Raw genomic sequence first — 24,650 nt, forward strand, 5'->3', positions numbered from 1 at the left:
AAATCGGACCGAATTCTCGTATTATGGCCCAAAAATGCCACATAATGAGGAACGTTCATGGCGGGTTGATAACCAATGATACGTAGGTCGTTTTCTATTATCCAGATAAATTTTAGGCGGTTTGGGTCTGGGGGCCCGAGCCCACGCGGAAGGTGTGGGCTATAGCACATGAAAATATTGGAATCAGATTGAGTTCTCGTATTATGACCTAGAAATGCCAAAAAATAAGGAATTGTCGTGGAGGGTCGGTGACCGATGTTACTTAGGTCTTGTTCTATTTTTCGGATAAATTTTAGTCGGTCTGAGTCCGGGGGCGCCCACGCGGAAGGCGTGGTCTATAGCTCACGAAAATATGGGAATCGAGCCGATTTCTCGTATTATGACCCAAAAATGCAATAAAATAAGGAACTGTCATGGCGGGTCGATGACCAATGTTTCTTAGGTCGTTTACTATTACCCGGAGACATTTTAGGTAGTCCAGGTCCGGGGGCCCGAGCCCACGCGAAAGGCGTGGGCTATAGAACACGAAAATATGGGAATTAGGCTGAGTTCTCGTAATAGTGCCCAAAAATGCCAAACAATGAGGAACGGTCATGGTGAGTAGATGACCAATGTTCCTTTGGTCGTTTTCTATTACCCGGATACATTTTAGGCAGTCCGGGTCCGGGGGCCTGAGCCCACGCGGAAGGCGTGGGCTATAGCACACGAAAATATGGGAATCGGTCCGAGTTCTCATATTATGACACAAAAATACCTAAATATGAGGAACTGTCATGGCGGGTCGGTGAACAATGTTCCTTAGGTCATTTTATATTGTCTGGACAAATTTTAGGCGGTCTGGGTCCAGGGGCACGGGCCCCCGCGGAATGCATGAGCTATAGGGCACGAAAATATGGGAATCGAAACAAGTTCTCGTATTATGTCCCAAAATTGCCACAAAATGAGGAACGGTCATGGCTGGTCGATGACCAATGTTTCTTAGGTCATTTTTTATTGTCCGGATATAGTTTAAACAGTCCGGGTCCGGGAGCCCCAGCCCACGCGGAAGGCGTGGGCTATAGCATACGAAAATATGGGAATCAGGCCGAGTTATCGTATTATGGCCCAAAAATGCCAAACAATGAGGAACGGTCATGGAGGGTCGATGACCAATGTTCCTTAGGTCATTTTCTATTACCCAGATACATTTAACGTAGTCCGGGTCAGGTGGCCCGAGCCCACGCAGAAGGCGTGGGCTATAGCACACGAAAATATGGGAATCGGTCCGATACATTTTAGGCAGTCCGGGTCCGAGGGCCCGAGCTCACGCGGAAGGCGTGGGCTATAGCACACGAAAATATAGGAATCAGTACGAGTTCTCATATTATGACCCAACAATACCAAAAATGAGGAATTTCCATGGAGGGTCGGTAAAAAATGTTCCTTAGGTCATTTTCTATTGTCTGGATAAATTTTAGGCGGTCTGGGGGCAGGGGACCACGCGGAAGGCATGGGCTATAGGGCACGAAACAATGCCACATAATGAGGAATTGTCATGGAGGGTCGATGACCAATGATCCATAGGTCCTTTTCTACTATCCGGATAAATTTTAGGCAGTCTGGGTCCCGAGGCCCGAGCCCACGTGGAAGGCGTGGGCTATAGCACGCGAAAATATGGGAATCAGATTGAGTTCTCGTATTATTACCCAAAAATTCCAAAAAATGAAGAACTATCATGGCGGGTCGGTGACCGATGTTACTCAGGTCATGTTCTATTATCCGGATTAATTTTAGGTGGTCTGGGTCCGGGGGCGCCCACGCGGAAGGCGTGGGCTATAGCACACGAAAATATGGGAATCGAGCCGATTTCTCGTATTATGACCAAAATGCAATAAAATGAGGAACATCCATGTCGGGTCGATGACCAATGATCCTTAGGTTGTTTACTATTACCCGGATACATTTTAGGCAGTCTAGGTTCGGGGGCCCGAGCCCACGCGGAAGGCGTGGGCTATAGCACACGATAATATGGGATTGAGACTGAGTTCTCGTATAATGGCCAGAAAATGCCAAACAATGAGTAACGGTTATGGCGGGTCGATGACCAATGTTCCTTAGGTCGTTTTCTATTACCCGGATACATTTAACACAGTCCGGGTTCGGGGGCCCGAGACCACGCGGAAGGCGTGGGCTATAGCACACGAAAATATGGGAATCGGTCCGAGTTCTCATATTATGACCCAAAAATGCCAAAAAATGAGGAAATGTCATGGCTGGTCGATGATCAATGTTCCTTAAGTCATTTACGATTATCCGGATATATTTTAGGCGGTCCGGGTTCGGGGGCCCGAGCGCACGCGGAAGGCGTGGGTTATAGCACACGACAATATGAGAATCGGTCCGAGTTCTCGTATTATGACCCAAAAATGCAATAAAATGAGGAACTGTCATAGCGGGTCAGTAAACAATGTTCCTTAGGTCATTTTCTATTATTTGGATAAATTTTAGGTGGTCCGGATCCGGGTGCACGGGCCCACGCGGAAGGCATGGGCTTTAGGGCACGAAAATATGGAAATCGGACTGAGTTCTCGTATTATGGCCAACAAATACCACAAAATGAGGAACGGTCATGGCAGGTCGATGACTAATGTTCCTTAGGTCGTTTTCTATTGTCCAGATAAATTTTAGGTGGTCTGGGTCCAGGGGACCAAGCCTACGCAAAAGGCATGGCTATAGCACACGAAAAAATGGGAATCAGGCCGATTTCTTGTATTTTGTCCCAAAAATGCAATAAAATGAGGAACTGTCATGGCGAGTCGATGACCAATGTTCCTTAGGTAGTTTTCCAGTACCCGGATACATTTTAGGCAGTTCGGGTCCGGGGGTCCGAGCCCACGCGGAAGGCGTGGGCTATAGAACACGAAAATATGGGAATCAGGCCGAGTTATCGTATTATGGCCAAAAAATGCCAAACAATGAGGAACGGTCATGGCGGGTCGATGACCAATGTTCGTTTGGTCATTTTCTATTACCCGGATACATTTTAGGCATCTCGGGTCTGGCGGTCCGAGCCCACGCGGAAGGCGTGGGCTATAGCATACGAAAATATGGGAATCAAGTCGAGTTCTTGTATTATGCCCAAAAATGCCAAACAATGAGGAACGGTCATGGCGGGTCGATGACCAATGTTCCTTATGTCGTTTGCTATTACCTGGATACATTTTAGGCATCTCGGGTCTGGGGGACCGAGCCCACGCGGAAGGCGTGGGCTATAGCATACGAAAATATGGGAATCAGGCCAATTTCTCGTATTATGGCCCAAAATGCCAAACAATGAGGAACGGTCATGGCGGGTCGATGACCAATGTTCCTTAGGTCATTTGTTATAACCCGAATACATTTTAGGCAGTCCGGGTCCGAGGGCCCGAGCTCACGCGGAAGGCGTGGGCTATAGCACATGAAAATATAGGAATCAGTACGAGTTCTCATATTATGACCCAACAATACCAAAAATGAGGAATTGCCATGGCGGGTCGGTAAAAAATGTTCCTTAGGTCATTTTCTATTGTCTGGATAAATTTTAGGCGGTCCGAGGGCAGGGGACCACGCGGAAGGCGTGGGCTATAGGGCACGAAAAAATGCCACATAATGAGGAATTGTCATGGAGGATCGATGACCAATGATCCATAGGTCCTTTTCTACTATCCGGATAAATTTTAGGCGGTCTGGGTCCCGAGGCCCGAGCCCACGTGGAAGGCGTGGGCTATAGCACGCGAAAATATGGGAATCAGATTGAGTTCTCGTATTATGACCCAAAAATGCCAAAAAATGAAGAACTATCATGGCGGGTCGGTGACCGATGTTACTCAGGTCATGTTCTATTGTCCGGATTAATTTAAGGCGGTCTGGGTCCGGGGGCGCCCACGCGGAAGGCGTGGGCAATAGCACACAAAAATATGGGAATCGAGCCGATTTATCGTATTATGACCAAAATGCAATAAAATGAGGAACATCCATGTCGGGTCGATGACCAATGATCCTTAGGTTGTTTACTATTACCCGGATACATTTTAGGCAGTCTAGGTTCGGGGGCCCGAGCCCACGCGGAAGGCGTGGGCTATAGCACAAGATAATATGGGATTGAGACCGAGTTCTCGTATAATGGCCAGAAAATGCCAAACAATGAGTAACGGTCATGGCGGGTCGATGACCAATATTCCTTAGGTCGTTTTCTATTACCCGGATACATTTAACGCAGTCCGGGTCTGGGGGTCCGAGCCCACGCGGAAGGCGTGGGCTATAGCATACGAAAATATGGGAATCAGGCCAATTTCTCGTATTATGGCCTAAAATGCCAAACAATGTGGAACGGTCATGGCGGGTCGATGACCAATGTTCCTTAGGTCATTTTTTATAACCCGAATACATTTTAGGTAGTCCGGGTCCGTGGGCCCGAGCTCACGCGGAAGGCGTGGGCTATAGCACACGAAAATATAGGAATCAGTACGAGTACTCATATTATGACCCACCAATACCAAAAATGAGGACTTGCCATGGCGGGTCGGTAAAAAATGTTCCTTAGGTCATTTTCTATTGTTTGGATAAATTTTAGGCGGTCCGGGGGCAGGGGACCACGCGGAAGGCGTGGGCTATAGGGCACGAAAAAATGCCACATAATGAGGAATTGTCATGGAGGGTCGATGACCAATGATCCATAGGTCCTTTTCTACTATCCGGATAAATTTTAGGCGGTCTGGGTCCCGAGGCCCGAGCCCACGTGGAAGGCGTGGGCTATAGCACGCGAAAATATGGGAATCAGATTGAGTTCTCGTATTATGACCCAAAAATGCCAAAAAATGAAGAACTATCATGGCGGGTCGGTGACCGATGTTACTCAGGTCATGTTCTATTGTCCGGATTAATTTTAGGAGGTCTGGGTCCGGGGGCGCCCACACGGAAGGCGTGGGCTATAGCACACAAAAATATGGGAATCGAGCCGATTTCTCGTATTATGACCAAAATGCAATAAAATGAGGAACATCCATGTCGGGTCGATGACCAATGATCCTTAGGTTGTTTACTATTACCCGGATACATTTTAGGCAGTCTAGGTCCGGGGGCCCGAGCCCACGCGGAAGGCGTGGGCTATAGCACACGATAATATGGGATTGAGACCGAGTTCTCGTATAATGGCCAGAAAATGCCAAACAATGAGTAACGGTCATGGCGGGTCGATGACCAATGTTCCTTAGGTCGTTTTCTATTACCCGGATACATTTAACGCAGTCCGGGTCTGGGGGCCCGAGCCCACGCGGAAGGCGTGGGCTATAGCATACGAAAATATGGGAATCAGGCCAATTTCTCGTATTATGGCCTAAAATGCCAAACAATGAGGAACGGTCATGGCGGGTCGATGACCAATGTTCCTTAGGTCATTTTTTATAACCCGAATACATTTTAGGCAGTCCGGGTCCGAGGGCCCGAGCTCACACGGAAGGCGTGGGCTATAGCACACGAAAATATAGGAATCAGTACGAGTACTCATATTATGACCCAACAATACCAAAAATGAGGACTTGCCATGGCGGGTCGGTAAAAAATGTTCCTTAGGTCATTTTCTATTGTTTGGATAAATTTTAGGCGGTCCGGGGGCAGGGGACCACGCGGAAGGCGTGGGCTATAGGGCACGAAAAAATGCCACATAATGAGGAATTGTCATGGAGGGTCGATGACCAATGATCCATAGGTCCTTTTCTACTATCCGGATAAATTTTAGGCGGTCTGGGTCCCGAGGCCCGAGCCCACGTGGAAGGCGTGGGCTATAGCACGCGAAAATATGGGAATCAGATTGAGTTCTCGTATTATGACCCAAAAATGCCAAAAAATGAAGAACTATCATGGCGGGTCGGTGACCGATGTTACTCAGGTCATGTTCTATTGTCCGGATTAATTTTAGGAGGTCTGGGTCCGGGGGCGCCCACGCGGAAGGCGTGGGCTATAGCACACAAAAATATGGGAATCGAGCCGATTTCTCGTATTATGACCAAAATGCAATAAAATGAGGAACATCCATGTCGGGTCGATGACCAATGATCCTTAGGTTGTTTACTATTACCCGGATACATTTTAGGCAGTCTAGGTTCGGGGGCCCGAGCCCACGCGGAAGGCGTGGGCTATAGCACACGATAATATGGGATTGAGACCGAGTTCTCGTATAATGGCCAGAAAATGCCAAACAATGAGTAACGGTCATGGCGGGTCGATGACCAATGTTCCTTAGGTCGTTTTCTATTACCCGGATACATTTAACGCAGTCCGGGTCTGGGGGCCCGAGCCCACGCGGAAGGCGTGGGCTATAGCATACGAAAATATGGGAATCAAGCCAATTTCTCGTATTATGGCCTAAAATGCCAAACAATGAGGAACGGTCATGGCGGGTCGATGACCAATGTTCCTTAGGTCATTTTTTATTACCCGAATACATTTTAGGCAGTCCGGGTCCGAGGGCCCGAGCTCACACGGAAGGCGTGGGCTATAGCACACGAAAATATAGGAATCAGTACGAGTACTCATATTATGACCCAACAATACCAAAAATGAGGACTTGCCATGGCGGGTCGGTAAAAAATGTTCCTTAGGTCATTTTCTATTGTTTGGATAAATTTTAGGCGGTCCGGGGGCAGGGGACCACGCAGAAGGCGTGGGCTATAGGGCACGAAAAAATGCCACATAATGAGGAATTGTCATGGAGGGTCGATGACCAATGATCCATAGGTCCTTTTCTACTATCCGGATAAATTTTAGGCGGTCTGGGTCCCGAGGCCCGAGCCCACGTGGAAGGCGTGGGCTATAGCACGCGAAAATATGGGAATCAGATTGAGTTCTCGTATTATGACCCAAAAATGCCAAAAAATGAAGAACTATCATGGCGGGTCGGTGACCGATGTTACTCAGGTCATGTTCTATTGTCCGGATTAATTTTAGGCGGTCTGGGTCCGGGGGCGCCCACGCGGAAGGCGTGGGCTATAGCACACAAAAATATGGGAATCGAGCCGATTTCTCGTATTATGACCAAAATGCAATAAAATGAGGAACATCCATGTCGGGTCGATGACCAATGATCCTTAGGTTGTTTACTATTACCCGGATACATTTTAGGCAGTCTAGGTTCGGGGGCCCGAGCCCACGCGGAAGGCGTGGGCTATAGCACACGATAATATGGGATTGAGACCGAGTTCTCGTATAATGGCCAGAAAATGCCAAACAATGAGTAACGGTCATGGCGGGTCGATGACCAATGTTCCTTAGGTCGTTTTCTATTACCCGGATACATTTAACGCAGTCCGGGTTCAGGGGCCCGAGCCCACGCGGAAGGCGTGGGCTATAGCACACGAAAATATGGGAAACGGTCCGAGTTCTCATATTATGACCCAAAAATGCCAAAAAATGAGGAAATGTCATGGCTGGTCAGTGAACAATGTTACTTAGGTCATTTTCTATTACCCGGATATATTTTAGGCAGTCCGGATCCGTGGGCCAGAGCCCACTCGAAAAGCGTGGGCTATGGCATACGAAAATATGGGAATCGGTCCGAGTTCTCATATTATGACCCAAAGATGCCAAATGAATGAGGACTTGCCATGGCGGGTCGGTAAAAAATGTTCCTTAGGTCATTTTCTATTGTTTGGATAAATTTTAGGCGGTCCGGGGGCAGGGGACCACGCGGAAGGCGTGGGCTATAGGGCACGAAAAAATGCCACATAATGAGGAATTGTCATGGAGGGTCGATGACCAATGATCCATAGGTCCTTTTCTACTATCCGGATAAATTTTAGGCGGTCTGGGTCCCGAGGCCCGAGCCCACGTGGAAGGCGTGGGCTATAGCACGCGAAAATATGGGAATCAGATTGAGTTCTCGTATTATGACCCAAAAATGCCAAAAAATGAAGAACTATCATGGCGGGTCGGTGACCGATGTTACTCAGGTCATGTTCTATTGTCCGGATTAATTTTAGGAGGTCTGGGTCCGGGGGCGCCCACACGGAAGGCGTGGGCTATAGCACACAAAAATATGGGAATCGAGCCGATTTCTCGTATTATGACCAAAATGCAATAAAATGAGGAACATCCATGTCGGGTCGATGACCAATGATCCTTAGGTTGTTTACTATTACCCGGATACATTTTAGGCAGTCTAGGTCCGGGGGCCCGAGCCCACGCGGAAGGCGTGGGCTATAGCACACGATAATATGGGATTGAGACCGAGTTCTCGTATAATGGCCAGAAAATGCCAAACAATGAGTAACGGTCATGGCGGGTCGATGACCAATGTTCCTTAGGTCGTTTTCTATTACCCGGATACATTTAACGCAGTCCGGGTCTGGGGGCCCGAGCCCACGCGGAAGGCGTGGGCTATAGCATACGAAAATATGGGAATCAGGCCAATTTCTCGTATTATGGCCTAAAATGCCAAACAATGAGGAACGGTCATGGCGGGTCGATGACCAATGTTCCTTAGGTCATTTTTTATAACCCGAATACATTTTAGGCAGTCCGGGTCCGAGGGCCCGAGCTCACACGGAAGGCGTGGGCTATAGCACCCGAAAATATAGGAATCAGTACGAGTACTCATATTATGACCCAACAATACCAAAAATGAGGACTTGCCATGGCGGGTCGGTAAAAAATGTTCCTTAGGTCATTTTCTATTGTTTGGATAAATTTTAGGCGGTCCGGGGGCAGGGGACCACGCGGAAGGCGTGGGCTATAGGGCACGAAAAAATGCCACATAATGAGGAATTGTCATGGAGGGTCGATGACCAATGATCCATAGGTCCTTTTCTACTATCCGGATAAATTTTAGGCGGTCTGGGTCCCGAGGCCCGAGCCCACGTGGAAGGCGTGGGCTATAGCACGCGAAAATATGGGAATCAGATTGAGTTCTCGTATTATGACCCAAAAATGCCAAAAAATGAAGAACTATCATGGCGGGTCGGTGACCGATGTTACTCAGGTCATGTTCTATTGTCCGGATTAATTTTAGGAGGTCTGGGTCCGGGGGCGCCCACGCGGAAGGCGTGGGCTATAGCACACAAAAATATGGGAATCGAGCCGATTTCTCGTATTATGACCAAAATGCAATAAAATGAGGAACATCCATGTCGGGTCGATGACCAATGATCCTTAGGTTGTTTACTATTACCCGGATACATTTTAGGCAGTCTAGGTTCGGGGGCCCGAGCCCACGCGGAAGGCGTGGGCTATAGCACACGATAATATGGGATTGAGACCGAGTTCTCGTATAATGGCCAGAAAATGCCAAACAATGAGTAACGGTCATGGCGGGTCGATGACCAATGTTCCTTAGGTCGTTTTCTATTACCCGGATACATTTAACGCAGTCCGGGTCTGGGGGCCCGAGCCCACGCGGAAGGCGTGGGCTATAGCATACGAAAATATGGGAATCAGGCCAATTTCTCGTATTATGGCCTAAAATGCCAAACAATGAGGAACGGTCATGGCGGGTCGATGACCAATGTTCCTTAGGTCATTTTTTATAACCCGAATACATTTTAGGTAGTCCGGGTCCGAGGGCCCGAGCTCACACGGAAGGCGTGGGCTATAGCACACGAAAATATAGGAATCAGTACGAGTACTCATATTATGACCCAACAATACCAAAAATGAGGACTTGCCATGGCGGGTCGGTAAAAAATGTTCCTTAGGTCATTTTCTATTGTTTGGATAAATTTTAGGCGGTCCGGGGGCAGGGGACCACGCAGAAGGCGTGGGCTATAGGGCACGAAAAAATGCCACATAATGAGGAATTGTCATGGAGGGTCGATGACCAATGATCCATAGGTCCTTTTCTACTATCCGGATAAATTTTAGGCGGTCTGGGTCCCGAGGCCCGAGCCCACGTGGAAGGCGTGGGCTATAGCACGCGAAAATATGGGAATCAGATTGAGTTCTCGTATTATGACCCAAAAATGCCAAAAAATGAAGAACTATCATGGCGGGTCGGTGACCGATGTTACTCAGGTCATGTTCTATTGTCCGGATTAATTTTAGGCGGTCTGGGTCCGGGGGCGCCCACGCGGAAGGCGTGGGCTATAGCACACAAAAATATGGGAATCGAGCCGATTTCTCGTATTATGACCAAAATGCAATAAAATGAGGAACATCCATGTCGGGTCGATGACCAATGATCCTTAGGTTGTTTACTATTACCCGGATACATTTTAGGCAGTCTAGGTTCGGGGGCCCGAGCCCACGCGGAAGGCGTGGGCTATAGCACACGATAATATGGGATTGAGACCGAGTTCTCGTATAATGGCCAGAAAATGCCAAACAATGAGTAACGGTCATGGCGGGTCGATGACCAATGTTCCTTAGGTCGTTTTCTATTACCCGGATACATTTAACGCAGTCCGGGTTCAGGGGCCCGAGCCCACGCGGAAGGCGTGGGCTATAGCACACGAAAATATGGGAATCGGTCCGAGTTCTCATATTATGACCCAAAAATGCCAAAAAATGAGGAAATGTCATGGCTGGTCAGTGAACAATGTTACTTAGGTCATTTTCTATTACCCGGATATATTTTAGGCAGTCCGGATCCGTGGGCCAGAGCCCACTCGAAAAGCGTGGGCTATGGCATACGAAAATATGGGAATCGGTCCGAGTTCTCATATTATGACCCAAAGATGCCAAATGAATGAGGAACTGTCATGGCGGGTTGGTGAACAATGTTCCTTAGGTCGTTTACTATTGTCCAGATATAATTTAGATGGTCCGGGTCCGGGAGCCCCGGCCCACGCGGAAGGCGTGGGTTATAACACACGGAAATATGGAAATCGGGTCCGAGTTCTCGTATTATGACACAACAATACCAAAAATGAGGAATTATCATGGCGGGTCGGTGAACAATGTTCCTTAGGTCATTTTCTATTGTCTGGATATATTTTAGGCAGTCCGGGGGCAGGGGACCACGCGGAAGGCGTGGGCTATAGGGCACAAAAATATCGAAATCAGATCGAAGTCTCGTATTATGGCCCAAAAATACCACATAATGAGGAACGGTCATGGCGGGTCGATGACCAATGGTACATAGGTCGTTTTCTATTACCCGGATAAACTTTAGGCGGTCTAGGTCTGGGGGCCCGAGCCCACGCGGAAGGTGTGTGCTATAGCACACGAAAATATGGGAATCAGATTGAGTTCTCGTATTATTACCTAGAAATGCCAAAAAATGATTAACTTTATGGAGGGTCGGTGACCGATGTTACTTAGGTCATGTTCTATTGTCCGGACAAATTTTAGGAGGTCTGGGTCCGGGGGTGCCCACGCGGAAGGCGTGGTATATAGCACACGAAAATATGGGAATCGAGTTGATTTCTCGTATTATGACCCATAAATGTAATAAAATGAGGAACTGTCATAGCGGTTTGGTAAACAATGTTCCTTAGGTCATTTTCTATTAACTGGATAAATTTTAGGCGGTCTGGGTTTGGGTGCACGGGCCCACGCGAAAGGCGTGGGCTATGGGGCACGAAAATATCGAAATCGGACAGAATTCTCGTATTATGGCCTAAAAATGCCACTTAATGAGGAACGGTCATAGAGGGTCGATGACCAATGATCCGTAGGTCATCTTCTATTATCCGGATATATTTTAGGTAGTCTGGGTATGGGGGCCCGAGCCCACGCGAAAGGCGTGGGCTATAGCACACGAAAATATGGGAATCAGATTGAGTTCTCGTATTATAACCCAAAAATGCCAAAACATGAGGAACTGTCATGGAGGGTCGGTGACCGATGTTACTTAGGTCATGTTCTATTGTCCGAATAAATTTTAGGTGGTCTGGGTCGGGGGACGCCCACGCGGAAGGCGTGGGATATAGCACACGAAAATATGGGAATCAAGCCGATTTCTCGTATTATGACCCAAAAATGCAATAAAATGAGAAAGTGTCATGGTGGGTCGATGACCAATGTTCCTTAGGTCATTTACTATTATCTGGATATGTTTTAGGCGGTCCGGGTCCAGGGCCCCGAGCGCACGCGGAAGGTGTGGGCTATAGCACACGACAATATGAGAATCGGTCCGAGTACTCGTATTATGACCCAAAAATGCAATAAAATGAGGAACTGTCATAGCAGGTAGGTAAACAAAGTTCCTTAGGTCATTTTCTATTATTTGGATAAATTTTAGGCGGTCCGGGGCCGGCTCCGGGTGCACGGGCTCACGCGGAAGACGTGGGCTATATGGCACGAAAATATGGAAATCGGACCGCGTTCTCGTATTATGGCCCACAAATGCCACAAAATAAGGAACGGTCATGGCAAGTCGATGACCAATGTTCCTTAGGTCGTTTTCTATTGTCCAGATAAATTTTAGGTGGTCTGGGTCCAGGGGCCCAAGCCCACGCAGAAGGCGTGGCTATAGCACACAAAAAAATGGGAATCGGGCCGATTTCTCGTATTTTGACCCAAAAATGCAATAAAATGAGGAACTGTCATGGCGGGTCGATGACCAATGTTCCTTAGGTAGTTTTCCATTACTCGGATACATTTTAGGCAGTTCGAGTCCGGGGGTCCGAGCCCACGCAGAAGGCGTGGGCTATAGCACACGAAAATATGAGAATCAGGTCGAGTTATCGTATTATGGCCAAAAAATGCCAAACAATGAGGAACGGTCATGGAGGGTCTCGACGACCAATGTTCCTTAGGTAATTTTCTATTACCCAGATATATTTTAGGCATCTCGGGTCTGGGAGCCCCAACCCACGCGGAAGGCGTGGGCTATAGCACACGAAAATATGGGAATGAGGCCGAGTTATCTTATTATGGCCAAAAAATGCCAAACATTGAGGAACGGTCATGGCGGGTCGATGACCAATGTTCCTTATGTCGTTTGCTATTACCTGGATACATTTTAGGCATCTCAGGTCTGGGGGCCCGAGCCCACGCAGAAGGCGTGGGCTATAGCATACGAAAATATGGGAATCAGGCCAATTTCTCGTATTATGGCCCAAAATGCCAAACAATGAGGAACGGTCATGGCGGGTCGATGACCAATGTTCCTTAGGTCTTTTTTTATAACCCGGATACATTTTAGGCAGTCCGGGTCTGAGGGCTCGAGCTCACGCGGAAGGCGTGGGCTATAGCACACGAAAATATAGGAATCAGTACGAGTTCTCATATTATGACCCAACAATACCAAAAATGAGGAATTGCCATGGCGGGTCGGTAAAAAATGTTCCTTAGGTCATTTTCTATTGTCTGGATAAATTTTAGGCGGTCCGGGGGCAGGGGACCACGCGAAAGGCGTGGGCTATAGGGCACGAAAAAATGCCACATAATGAGGAATTATCATAGAGGGTCGATGACCAATGATCCATAGGTCCTTTTCTACTATCCGGATAAATTTTAGGCGGTCTGGGTCCCGAGGCTCGAGCCCACGTGGAAGGCGTGAGCTATAGCACACGAAAATTTGGGAATCAGATTGAGTTCTCATATTATGACCCTAAAATGCCAAAAAATGAAGAACTGTCATGGCGGGTCGGTGACCGTTGTTACTTAGGTCATGTTCTATTGTCCGGATTAATTTAAGGCGATCTGGGACCGGGGGCGCCCACACGGAAGGCGTGGGCTGTAGCAGACGAAAATATGGGAATCGAGCCGATTTCTCGTATTATGACCAAAATGCAATAAAATGAGGAACTGTCATGTCAGGTCGATGACCAATGTTCCTTAGGTCATTTACTATTACCCGGATACATTTTAGGCAGTCTAGGTCTGGGGGCCCGAGCCCACGCGGAAGGCGTGGGCTATAGCACACGATAATATGGGATTGAGGCCGAGTTCTCATATAATGGCCCGAAAATGCGAAACAATGAGGAACGGTCATGGAAGGTCGATGACCAATGTTCCTTAGGTCGTTTTCTATTACCCGGATACATTTAACGCAGTCCGGGTCCGGGGGCCCGAGCCCACGCGGAAGGCGTGGGCTATAGCACACGAAAATATGGGAATCGGTCTGAGTTCTCATATTATGACCCAAAAATGCCAAAAAATGAGGAACTGTCATGGCTGGTCGGTGAACAATGTTTCTTAGGTCATTTTGTATTGTCTTGATAAATTTTAGGCGGTCCGGGTCCGGGGGCACGGGCCCACGCGGAATGCATGAGCTATAGGGCACGAAAATATGGGAATCGATAGGAGTTCTCGTATTATGTCCCAAAAATGCTACAAAGTGAAGAACGGTCATGGCTGGTTGATGATTAATGTTTCTTAGGTCGTTTTCTATTGTCCGGATATAGTTTAGACGGTCCGGGTCCGGAAGCCCCCGCCCACGCGGAAGGCATGGGCTATAATACACGAAAATATGGGAATCGGTACAAGTTCTCGTATTATGCCCAACAATACCAAAAATGAGGAATTGTCATGGAGGGTCAGTGAAAACTGTTCCTTAGGTCATTTTCAATTGTTTGGAAAATTTTAGGCGGTCAGGGTCTGGGGGCAGGGGCCCACGCGGAAGGCGTGGGCTATAGGGAACAAAAATATCAAAATCGGACCGAATTCTCGTATTTTTGTCCAAAAATGCCACATAATGATGAATGGTCATGGCGGGTCGATGATCAATGTTCCGTAGGTCGTTTCCTATTGTTCGGATAAATTTTAGGCGGTCTGGGTCCGAGGGCCCGAGCCCACGCGGAAGGCGTGGGCTATAGTACACGAAAATATGGGAATCAGATTGAGTTCTCGTCTTATGACCCAAAAATACCAAAAAATGAGGAACTGTCATGGCGGGTCGGTGACCAATGTTATTTAGGTCATGTTCTATTGTCCGGATAAATTTTAGGCAGTCTGGGTCCTGGGGCGCCCACGCGGAAGGCGTGGGCTATAACACACGAAAATATGGGAATCTAGCCGATTTCTTGTATTATGACCCAAAAATGCAATAAAATGAGGAACTGTCATGGTGGGTCGATGACCAATGTTCCTTAGGTCGTTTACTATTACCCGGATACATTTTAGGCAGTTCGGGTTCGGGGGCCTGAGCCAACGCGGATGGCGTGGGCCATAGCACACGAAAATATGGGAATGAGGCCGAGTTCTCGTATTATGGCCCAAAAATGCCAAACAATGAGGAACGGTTATGGCGGGTTGATGACCAATGTTCCTTAGGTCGTTTTCTATTACCCGGATACATTTTAGGCAGTCCGGGGTCCGGGGGCCCCAGCCCACACGGTAGGCGTGGGCTATAGCACACGAAAATATGGGAATCGGTCCGAGTTCTCATATTATGACCCAAAAATACCAAAAAATGAGGAACTTTCTTGGAGGGTCGGTGAACAATGTTCCTTAGGTCATTTTATATTATCTAGATAAATTTTAGGGAGTCCGAGTCCGGGGGCACGGGCCCATGCGGAATGCATGGGCTATAGGGCACAAAAATATCGAAATCGGAACGAATTCTCGTATTATGGCCCAAAAATGCCACTTAATGAGGAACGGTCATGGAGGGTTGATGACCAATGATCCGTAGGTCGTCTTATATTATCCGGATAAATTTTAGGCGGTGTGGGTACGGGGGCCCGAGCCCACACGAAAGGCGTGGGCTATTGTACACGAAAATATGGAAATCATATTGAGTTCTCGTATTATGACCAAAAAATGCCAAAAAAAGGAACTCTCATGGCGGGTCGGTGAATAATGTTCCTTAGGTCGTTTACTATTGTCCGGATAAATTTTAGGTGGTCTGGGTCCGGGGGCGCCTACGCGGAAAGCGTAGGATATAGCACACGAAAATATGGGAATCGGGGTATTATGACCCAAAAATGCAATAAAATGAGGAACTGTCATAGCTCTTTGGTAAACAATGTTCCTTAGGTCATTTTCTATTGTCTGGATAAATTTTAGGTGGTCCAGGTATGGGTGCACGGGCCCACGCGAAAGGCGTGGGCTATAGGGCACGAAAATATGGAAATCGTACCGAGTTCTAGTATTATGGCCCACAAATGCCACAAAATGAGGAACGGTCGTGGCAGGTCGATGACCAATGTTCCTTAGGTAGTTTTCTATTGTCCGGATAAATTTTAGTTGGTCTGGGTCCAAGGGCCCAAGCCATGCAGAAGGCATGGGCTATAGCAGACGAAAATATGGGAATCAGGCCGATTTCTCGTATTTTGACCCAGAAATGCAATAAAATGAGGAACTGTCATGGTGGGTGAATGAACAATGTTCCTTATGTAGTTTGCTATTACCCGGATACATTTTAGGCAGTCCGGGTCTGGGGGCCCGAGCCCACGCGGAAGGCGTGGGCTATAGCACACGAAAATATGAGAATTAGGCTGAGTTATCGTATTATGGCCAAAAAATGCCAAACAATGAGGAACGGTCATGGCGGGTCAATGACCAATGTTCCTTAGGTCGTTTACTATTACCCGGATACATTTTAGGTAATCCGGGTCCGGGGGCCCGAGCCCACGCGAAAGGCGTGAGCTATAGCACTCGAAAATATAGGAATCAGGCCGAGTACTCGTAATAGTGCCCAAAAATGCCAAACAATGAGGAACGGTCATGGTGGGTCGATGACCAATGTTCCTTAGGTCATTTTCTATTACCCGGATACATTTTAGGAAGTCCGGGTCCGGGGGCCCGAGCCCACGCGAAAGGCGTGGGCTATAGCACACGAAAATATGGGAATCATATTGAGTTCTCGTATTATGACAAAAAAATGCCAAAAAAGAGGAACTGTCATGGCGGGTCGGTGAATAATGTTTCTTAGGTCGTTTACTATTGTCCGGATAAATTTTAGGTGGTCTGGGTCCCGGGGCGCCCACGCGGAGAGCGTAGGATATAGCACACGAAAATATGGGAATCGGGGTATTATGACCCAAAAATGTAATAAAATGAGGAACTGTCATAGCGCTTTTGTAAACAATGTTCCTTAGGTCATTTTCTATTGTCTGGATAAATTTTAGGAGGTCCAGGTCCGGGTGCACGGGCCCACGCAGAAGGCGTGGGCTATAGGGCACGAAAATATGGAAATCGGACCGAGTTCTAGTATTATGGCCCATAAATGCCACAAAATGAGGAACGGTCATGGCAACTCGATGACCAATGTTACTTAGGTAGTTTTCTATTGTCCAGATAAATTTTAGGTGGTCTGGGTCCAAGGGCCCAAGCCCACGCAGAAGGCCTGGGCTATATCAGACGAAAATATGGGAATCAGGTCGATTTCTCGTATTTTGAATCAAAAATGCAATAAAATGAGGAACTGTCATGGCGGGTCGATGAACAATGTTCTTGATGTAGTTTGCTATTACCCGGATACATTTTATGGCAGTCCGGGTCTGGGGGCCTGAGCCCACGCGGAAGGCGTGGGCTATAGCACACGAAAATATGGGAATCAGGCCGAGTTATCGTATTATGGCCCAAAAATGCCAAACAATGAGGAACGGTTATGGAGGGTCGATGACCAATGTTCCTTAGGTCGTTTACTATTACCCGGATACATTTTAGGTAATCCGGGTCCGGGGGCCCGAGCCCACGCGGAAGGCGTGAGCTATAGCACTCGAAAATATAGGAATCAGGCTGAGTACTCGTAATAGTGCCCAAAAATGCCAAACAATGAGGAACGGTCATGGTGGGTCGATGACCAATGTTCCTTAGGTCATTTTCTATTACCCGGATACATTTTAGGAAGTCCGGGTCCGGGGGCCCGAGCCCACGCGAAAGGCGTGGGCTATAGCACACGTAAATATGGGAATCATATTGAGTTCTCGTATTATGACAAAAAAATGCCAAAAAAGAAGAACTGTCATGGCGGGTTGGTGAATAATGTTTCTTAGGTCGTTTACTATTACCCGGATACATTTTAGGCAGTTCGGGTTCGGGGGCCTGAGCCAACGCGGATGGCGTGGTCCATAGCACACGAAAATATGGGAATGAGGCCGAGTTCTCGTATTATGGCCCAAAAATGCCAAACAATGAGGAACGGTTATGGCGGGTTGATGACCAATGTTCCTTAGGTCGTTTTCTATTACCCGGATACATTTTAGGCAGTCCGGGGTCCGGGGGCCCCAGCCCACACGGTAGGCGTGGGCTATAGCACACGAAAATATGGGAATCGGTCCGAGTTCTCATATTATGACCCAAAAATACCAAAAAATGAGGAACTTTCTTGGAGGGTCGGTGAACAATGTTCCTTAGGTCATTTTATATTATCTAGATAAATTTTAGGGAGTCCGAGTCCGGGGGCACGGGCCCATGCGGAATGCATGGGCTATAGGGCACAAAAATATCGAAATCGGAACGAATTCTCGTATTATGGCCCAAAAATGCCACTTAATGAGGAACGGTCATGGAGGGTTGATGCCCAATGATCCGTAGGTCGTCTTCTATTATCCGGATAAATTTTAGGCGGTGTGGGTACGGGGGCCCGAGCCCACACGAAAGGCGTGGGCTATAGCACACGAAAATATGGGAATCATATTGAGTTCTCGTATTATGACCAAAAAATGCCAAAAAAAGGAACTCTCATGGCAGGTCGGTGAATAATGTTCCTTAGGTCGTTTACTATTGTCCGGATAAATTTTAGGTGGTCTGGGTCCGGGGGCGCCTACGCGGAAAGCGTAGGATATAGCACACGAAAATATGGGAATCGGGGTATTATGACCCAAAAATGCAATAAAATGAGGAACTGTCATAGCTCTTTGGTAAACAATGTTCCTTAGGTCATTTTCTATTGTCTGGATAAATTTTAGGTGGTCCAGGTATGGGTGCACGGGCCCACGCGAAAGGGGTGGGCTATAGGGCACGAAAATATGGAAATCGTACCGAGTTCTAGTATTATGGCCCACAAATGCCACAAAATGAGGAACGGTCGTGGCAGGTCGATGACCAATGTTCCTTAGGTAGTTTTCTATTGTCCGGATAAATTTTAGTTGGTCTGGGTCCAAGGGCCCAAGCCATGCAGAAGGCATGGGCTATAGCAGACGAAAATATGGGAATCAGGCCGATTTCTCGTATTTTGACCCAGAAATGCAATAAAATGAGGAACTGTCATGGCGGGTGGATGAACAATGTTCCTTATGTAGTTTGCTATTACCCGGATACATTTTAGGCAGTCCGGGTCTGGGGGCCCGAGCCCACGCGGAAAGCGTGGGCTATAGCACACGAAAATATGAGAATTAGGCTGAGTTATCGTATTATGGCCAAAAAATGCCAAACAATGAGGAACGGTCATGGCGGGTCAATGAACAATGTTCCTTAGGTCGTTTACTATTACCCGGATACATTTTAGGTAATCCGGGTCCGGGGGCCCGAGCCCACGCGGAAGGCGTGAGCTATAGCACTCGAAAATATAGGAATCAGGCCGAGTACTCGTAATAGTGCCCAAAAATGCCAAACAATGAGGAACGGTCATGGTGGGTCGATGACCAATGTTCCTTAGGTCATTTTCTATTACCCGGATACATTTTAGGAAGTCCGGGTCCGGGGGCCCGAGCCCACGCGAAAGGCGTGGGCTATAGCACACGAAAATATGGGAATCATATTGAGTTCTCGTATTATGACAAAAAAATGCCAAAAAAGAGGAACTGTCATGGCGGGTCGGTGAATAATGTTTCTTAGGTCGTTTACTATTGTCCGGATAAATTTTAGGTGGTCTGGGTCCCGGGGCGCCCACGCGGAGAGCGTAGGATATAGCACACGAAAATATGGGAATCGGGGTATTATGACCCAAAAATGCAATAAAATGAGGAACTGTCATAGCGCTTTTGTAAAAAATGTTCCTTAGGTCATTTTCTATTGTCTGGATAAATTTTAGGAGGTCCAGGTCCGGGTGCACGGGCCCACGCGGAAGGCGTGGGCTATAGGGCACGAAAATATGGAAATCGGACCGAGTTCTAGTATTATGGCCCATAAATGCCACAAAATGAGGAACGGTCATGGCAACTCGATGACCAATGTTACTTAGGTAGTTTTCTATTGTCCAGATAAATTTTAGGTGGTCTGGGTCCAAGGGCCCAAGCCCACGCAGAAGGCCTGGGCTATATCAGACGAAAATATGGGAATCAGGTCGATTTCTCGTATTTTGAATCAAAAATGCAATAAAATGAGGAACTGTCATGGCGGGTCGATGATCAATGTTCCTGATGTAGTTTGCTATTACCCGGATACATTTTATGGCAGTCCGGGTCTGGGGGCCTGAGCCCACGCGGAAGGCGTGGGCTATAGCACACGAAAATATGGGAATCAGGCCGAGTTATCGTATTATGGCCCAAAAATGCCAAACAATGAGGAACGGTTATGGAGGGTCGATGACCAATGTTCCTTAGGTCGTTTACTATTACCCGGATACATTTTAGGTAATCCGGGTCCGGGGGCCCGAGCCTACGCGGAAGGCGTGAGCTATAGCACTCGAAAATATAGGAATCAGGCTGAGTTCTCGTAATAGTGCCCAAAAATGCCAAACAATGAGGAACGGTCATGGTGGGTCGATGACCAATGTTACTTAGGTAATTTTCTATTACTCGGATAAATTTTAGGAAGTCCGGGTCCGGGGGCCCGAGCCCACGCGAAAGGCGTGGGCTATAGCACACGAAAATATGGGAATCGGTCCGAGTTCTCATATTATGACCCAAAAATGCCAAAATATGAGGAACTGTCAGGGCGGGTTGGGGAAAAATGTTCCTTAGGTCATTTTCTATTGTCTGGATAAATTTTAGGCGGTCCGGGTCCGGGGACATGTGCCCACGCGGAATGCATGAGCTATAGGGTACGAAAATATGGGAATCGGAACGAGTTCTCGTATTATGTCCCAAAAATGCCATAAAATGAGGAACAATCATGGATGGTCGATGACCAAAGTTTCTTAATTCGTTTTCTATTGTCCGGATACAGGTTAAACGGTCCGGGCCCGGGAGCCCCAACTCACGCGGAAGGCGTGGGCTATAGCACACGAAAATATGGGAATGAGGCCGAGTATGAGGAACGGTCATGGAGGTTCGATGACCAATGTTCCTTAGGTCATTTGCTATTACCCGGATATATTTTAGGTAGTCTGGGTCCGTGGGCCCGAGCCCACGCGGAAGGCGTGGGCTATAGTAACCGAAAATATGGGAATCTGTCCGAGTTCTCATATTATGACCCAAAAATGCCAAAAAATGAGGAACTGTCATGGCGGGTCGGTGAACAATGTTCCTTAGGTCATTTACTATTGTCCGGATACAGTTTAGAGGGTCCGAGTCCGGGAGCCCCAGCCCACGCGGAAGGCGTGGGCTATAACACTCGAAAATATGGGAATCGGTCCGAGTTCTCATATTATGACACAACAATACCAAAAATGAGGAATTGTCATGGCAGGTCGGTGAACAATGTTCCTTAGTCCATTTTCTATTGTCTGGATAAATTTTAGGCGGTCTGGGTCCGGGGGCAGGGGACCACGCGGAAGGCGTGGGCCATAGGGTACGAAAATATCGAAATCGGACCGAATTATCGTATTATGGCCAAAAAATACCACATAATGAGGAACAGTCATGGTGGGTCGATGACCAATGATCATTAGGTCATTTTCTATTATACGGATAAATTTTTGGCGGTCTGGGTCCTGGGGCTCGAGCCCACGCGGAAGGTGTGGGCTATAACACACGAAAATATGGGAATCAGATTGAGTTCTCGTATTATGACCCAAAAATGCCAAAAAATGAGGAATTGTCATGGAGGGTCGGTGACCGATGTTACTTAGGTCATGTTCTATTTTTCGGATAAATTTTAGGCGGTCTGGGTCCATGGGTGCCCAGGCGGAAGGCGTGGGCTATAGCACATGAATATATGGGAATTGAGCCGATTTCTCGTATTATGACCCAAAAATGCAATAAAATGAGGAACTATCATGGAAGGTCGATGACCAATGTTACTTAGGTCGTTTACTATTACCCCGATACATTTTAGGTAGACCGGGTCCGGGGGCCCGAGCTCATGCGGAAGGCGTGGGCTATAGAACACGAAAATATGGGAATCAGGACGAGTTCTCGTAATAGTGCCCAAAAATGCCAAACAATGAGGAACGGTCATGGCGAGTCGATGACCAATGTTCCTTAGGTCGTTTTCTATTGCCGAGATACATTTTATGCAGTCCGGGGGCCCGAGCCCACGCGGAAGGCGTGGGCTATAGAACACGAAAATATGGGAATCAGGTCGAGTTCTCGTAATGGTGCCCAAAAATGCCAAACAATAAGGAACGGTCATGGCGAGTCGATGACCAATGTTCCTTAGGTCGTTTTCTATTACCCGGATACATTTTAGGCAGTCCAGGTCTGGGGGCCCGAGCCCACGCGGAAGGTATGGGCTATAGCACATGAAAATATGGGAATCGGTCTGAGTTCTCATATTATGACCCAAAAATGCCAAAATATGAGGAACTGTCAGGGCGGGTCGGTGAACAATGTTCCTTAGGTCATTTTCTATTGTTTGGATAAATTTTAAGCGGTCCGGGTCCGGGGATACGGGCCCACGCGGAATGCATGAGCTATAGGGCACGAAAATATGGGAATCGGAACGAGTTCTCGTATTATGTCCCAAAAATGCCACAAAATGAGAAACAGGCATGGCTGGTCGATGACCAATGTTTCTTAATTCGTTTTCTGTTGTACGGATACAGTTTAAACGGTCTGGGTCCGGGAGCCCCAGCCCACGCGGAAGGCGTGGGCTATAGCACACGAAAATATGGGAATGAGGCCGAGTTATCTTATTATGGCCCAAAAATGCCAAACAATTAGGAACGGTCATGGCGAGTCGATGACCAATGTTCCTTAGGTCGTTTTCTATTACCCGGATACATTTTAGGCAGTCTGGGTCCGGGGCCCCGAGCCCACGCAGAAGGCGTGGGCTATAGCACATGAAAATATGGGAATCGGTCTGAGTTCTCATATTATGACCCAAAAATGCCAAAATATGAGGAACTGTCAGGGCGGGTGGGTGAACAATGTTCCTTAGGTCATTTTCTATTGTTTGGATAAATTTTAAGTGGTCCGGGTCTGGGGACACAGGCCCACGCGGAATGCATGAGCTATAAGGCACGAAAATATGGGAATCGGAACGAGTTCTCATATTATGTCCCAAAAATGCCACAAAATGAGGAACAGTCATGGCTGGTGGATAATCAACGTTTCTTAATTTGTTTTCTATTGTCCGGATACAGTTTAAACGGTTTGGGTCAGGGAGCCCCAACCCACGCGGAAGGCGTGGGTTATAGCACACGAAAATATGGGAATGAGGCTGAGTTATCTTATTATGGCCCAAAAATGACAAACAATGAGGAACGGTCATGGCGGGTCAATGACCAATGTTTCTTAGGTCATTTTCTATTACCCGGATACATTTTAGGCAGTCCGAGTCCGTGGGCCCGAGCCCACGCGGAAGGCGTTGGCTATAGCAAACGAAAATATGGGAATCGGTCAGAGTTCTCATATTATGACCCAAAAATGCCATAAAATGAGGAACTGTCATGTCGGGGCGGTGAACAATGTTCCTTAGGTCGTTTACTATTGTTCGGATACAGATTAGATGGTCCGGGTCCGGGAGCCCCATCCCACGCGGAAGGCGTGGGCTATAACACACGAAAATATGGGAATCGGTCCGAGTTCTCGTATTATGACACAACAATACCAAAAATGAGGAATTGTCATGGTAGGTCAGTGAACAATGTTCCTTAGGCCATTTTCTATTCTCTGGATAAATTTTAGGTGGTCTGGGTCCGGGGACACGGGCCCACGCGGAATGCATGAGCTATAGGGCACGAAAATATGGGAATCGGAACGAGTTCTCGTATTATGTCCCAAAAATGCCACAAAATGAGGAACAATCATGGATGGTCGATGACCAATGTTTCTTAATTCATTTTCTATTGTTCGGATACAGTTTAAACGGTCTGGGTCCGGGAGCCCCAACCCATGCGGAAGGCGTGGGTTATAGCACACGAAAATATGGGAATGAGGCCGAGTTATATTATTATGGCCCAAAAATTCCAAACAATGAGAAACGGTCATGGAAGGTCGATGACCAATGTTCCTTAGGTCGTTTTCTATTACCCGGATACATTTTAGGCAGTCCGGGTCCGTGGGCCCGAGCCCACGCAGAAGGTGTGGGCTATAGCAACCGAAAATATGGGAATCGGTCAGAGTTCTCATATTATGACCCAAAAATGCCATAAAATGAGGAACTGTCATGGCGGGTCAGAGAACAATGTTCCTTAGGTCGTATACTATTGTCCGGATACAGTTTAGATGGTCCGGGTCCGGGAACCCCAGCCCACCCGGAAGGCGTGGTGTATAACACACTAAAATATGGGAATCGGTCCGAGTTATCGTATTATGACACAACAATACCAAAAATGAGGAATTGTCATGGCAGGTCGGTGAACAATGTTCCTTAGGCCATTTTCTATTCTTTGGATAAATTTTAGGCGGTCTGGGTCCGAGGGCAGGGGACCACGCGGAAGGCGTGGGCTATAGGGCACGAAAATATCAAAATCGGACCGAATTCACGTATTATGGCCCAGAAATACAACATAATGAGGAACGGTCATGGCGGGTCGATGACCAATGATACGTAGGTCATTTTCTATTATCTGGAAAAATTTTAGGTGGTCTGGGTCCGGG

Source organism: Nicotiana tomentosiformis, chromosome 3, assembly GCF_000390325.3.
Source record: "Nicotiana tomentosiformis chromosome 3, ASM39032v3, whole genome shotgun sequence".
NCBI lineage: Eukaryota > Viridiplantae > Streptophyta > Magnoliopsida > Solanales > Solanaceae > Nicotiana > Nicotiana tomentosiformis.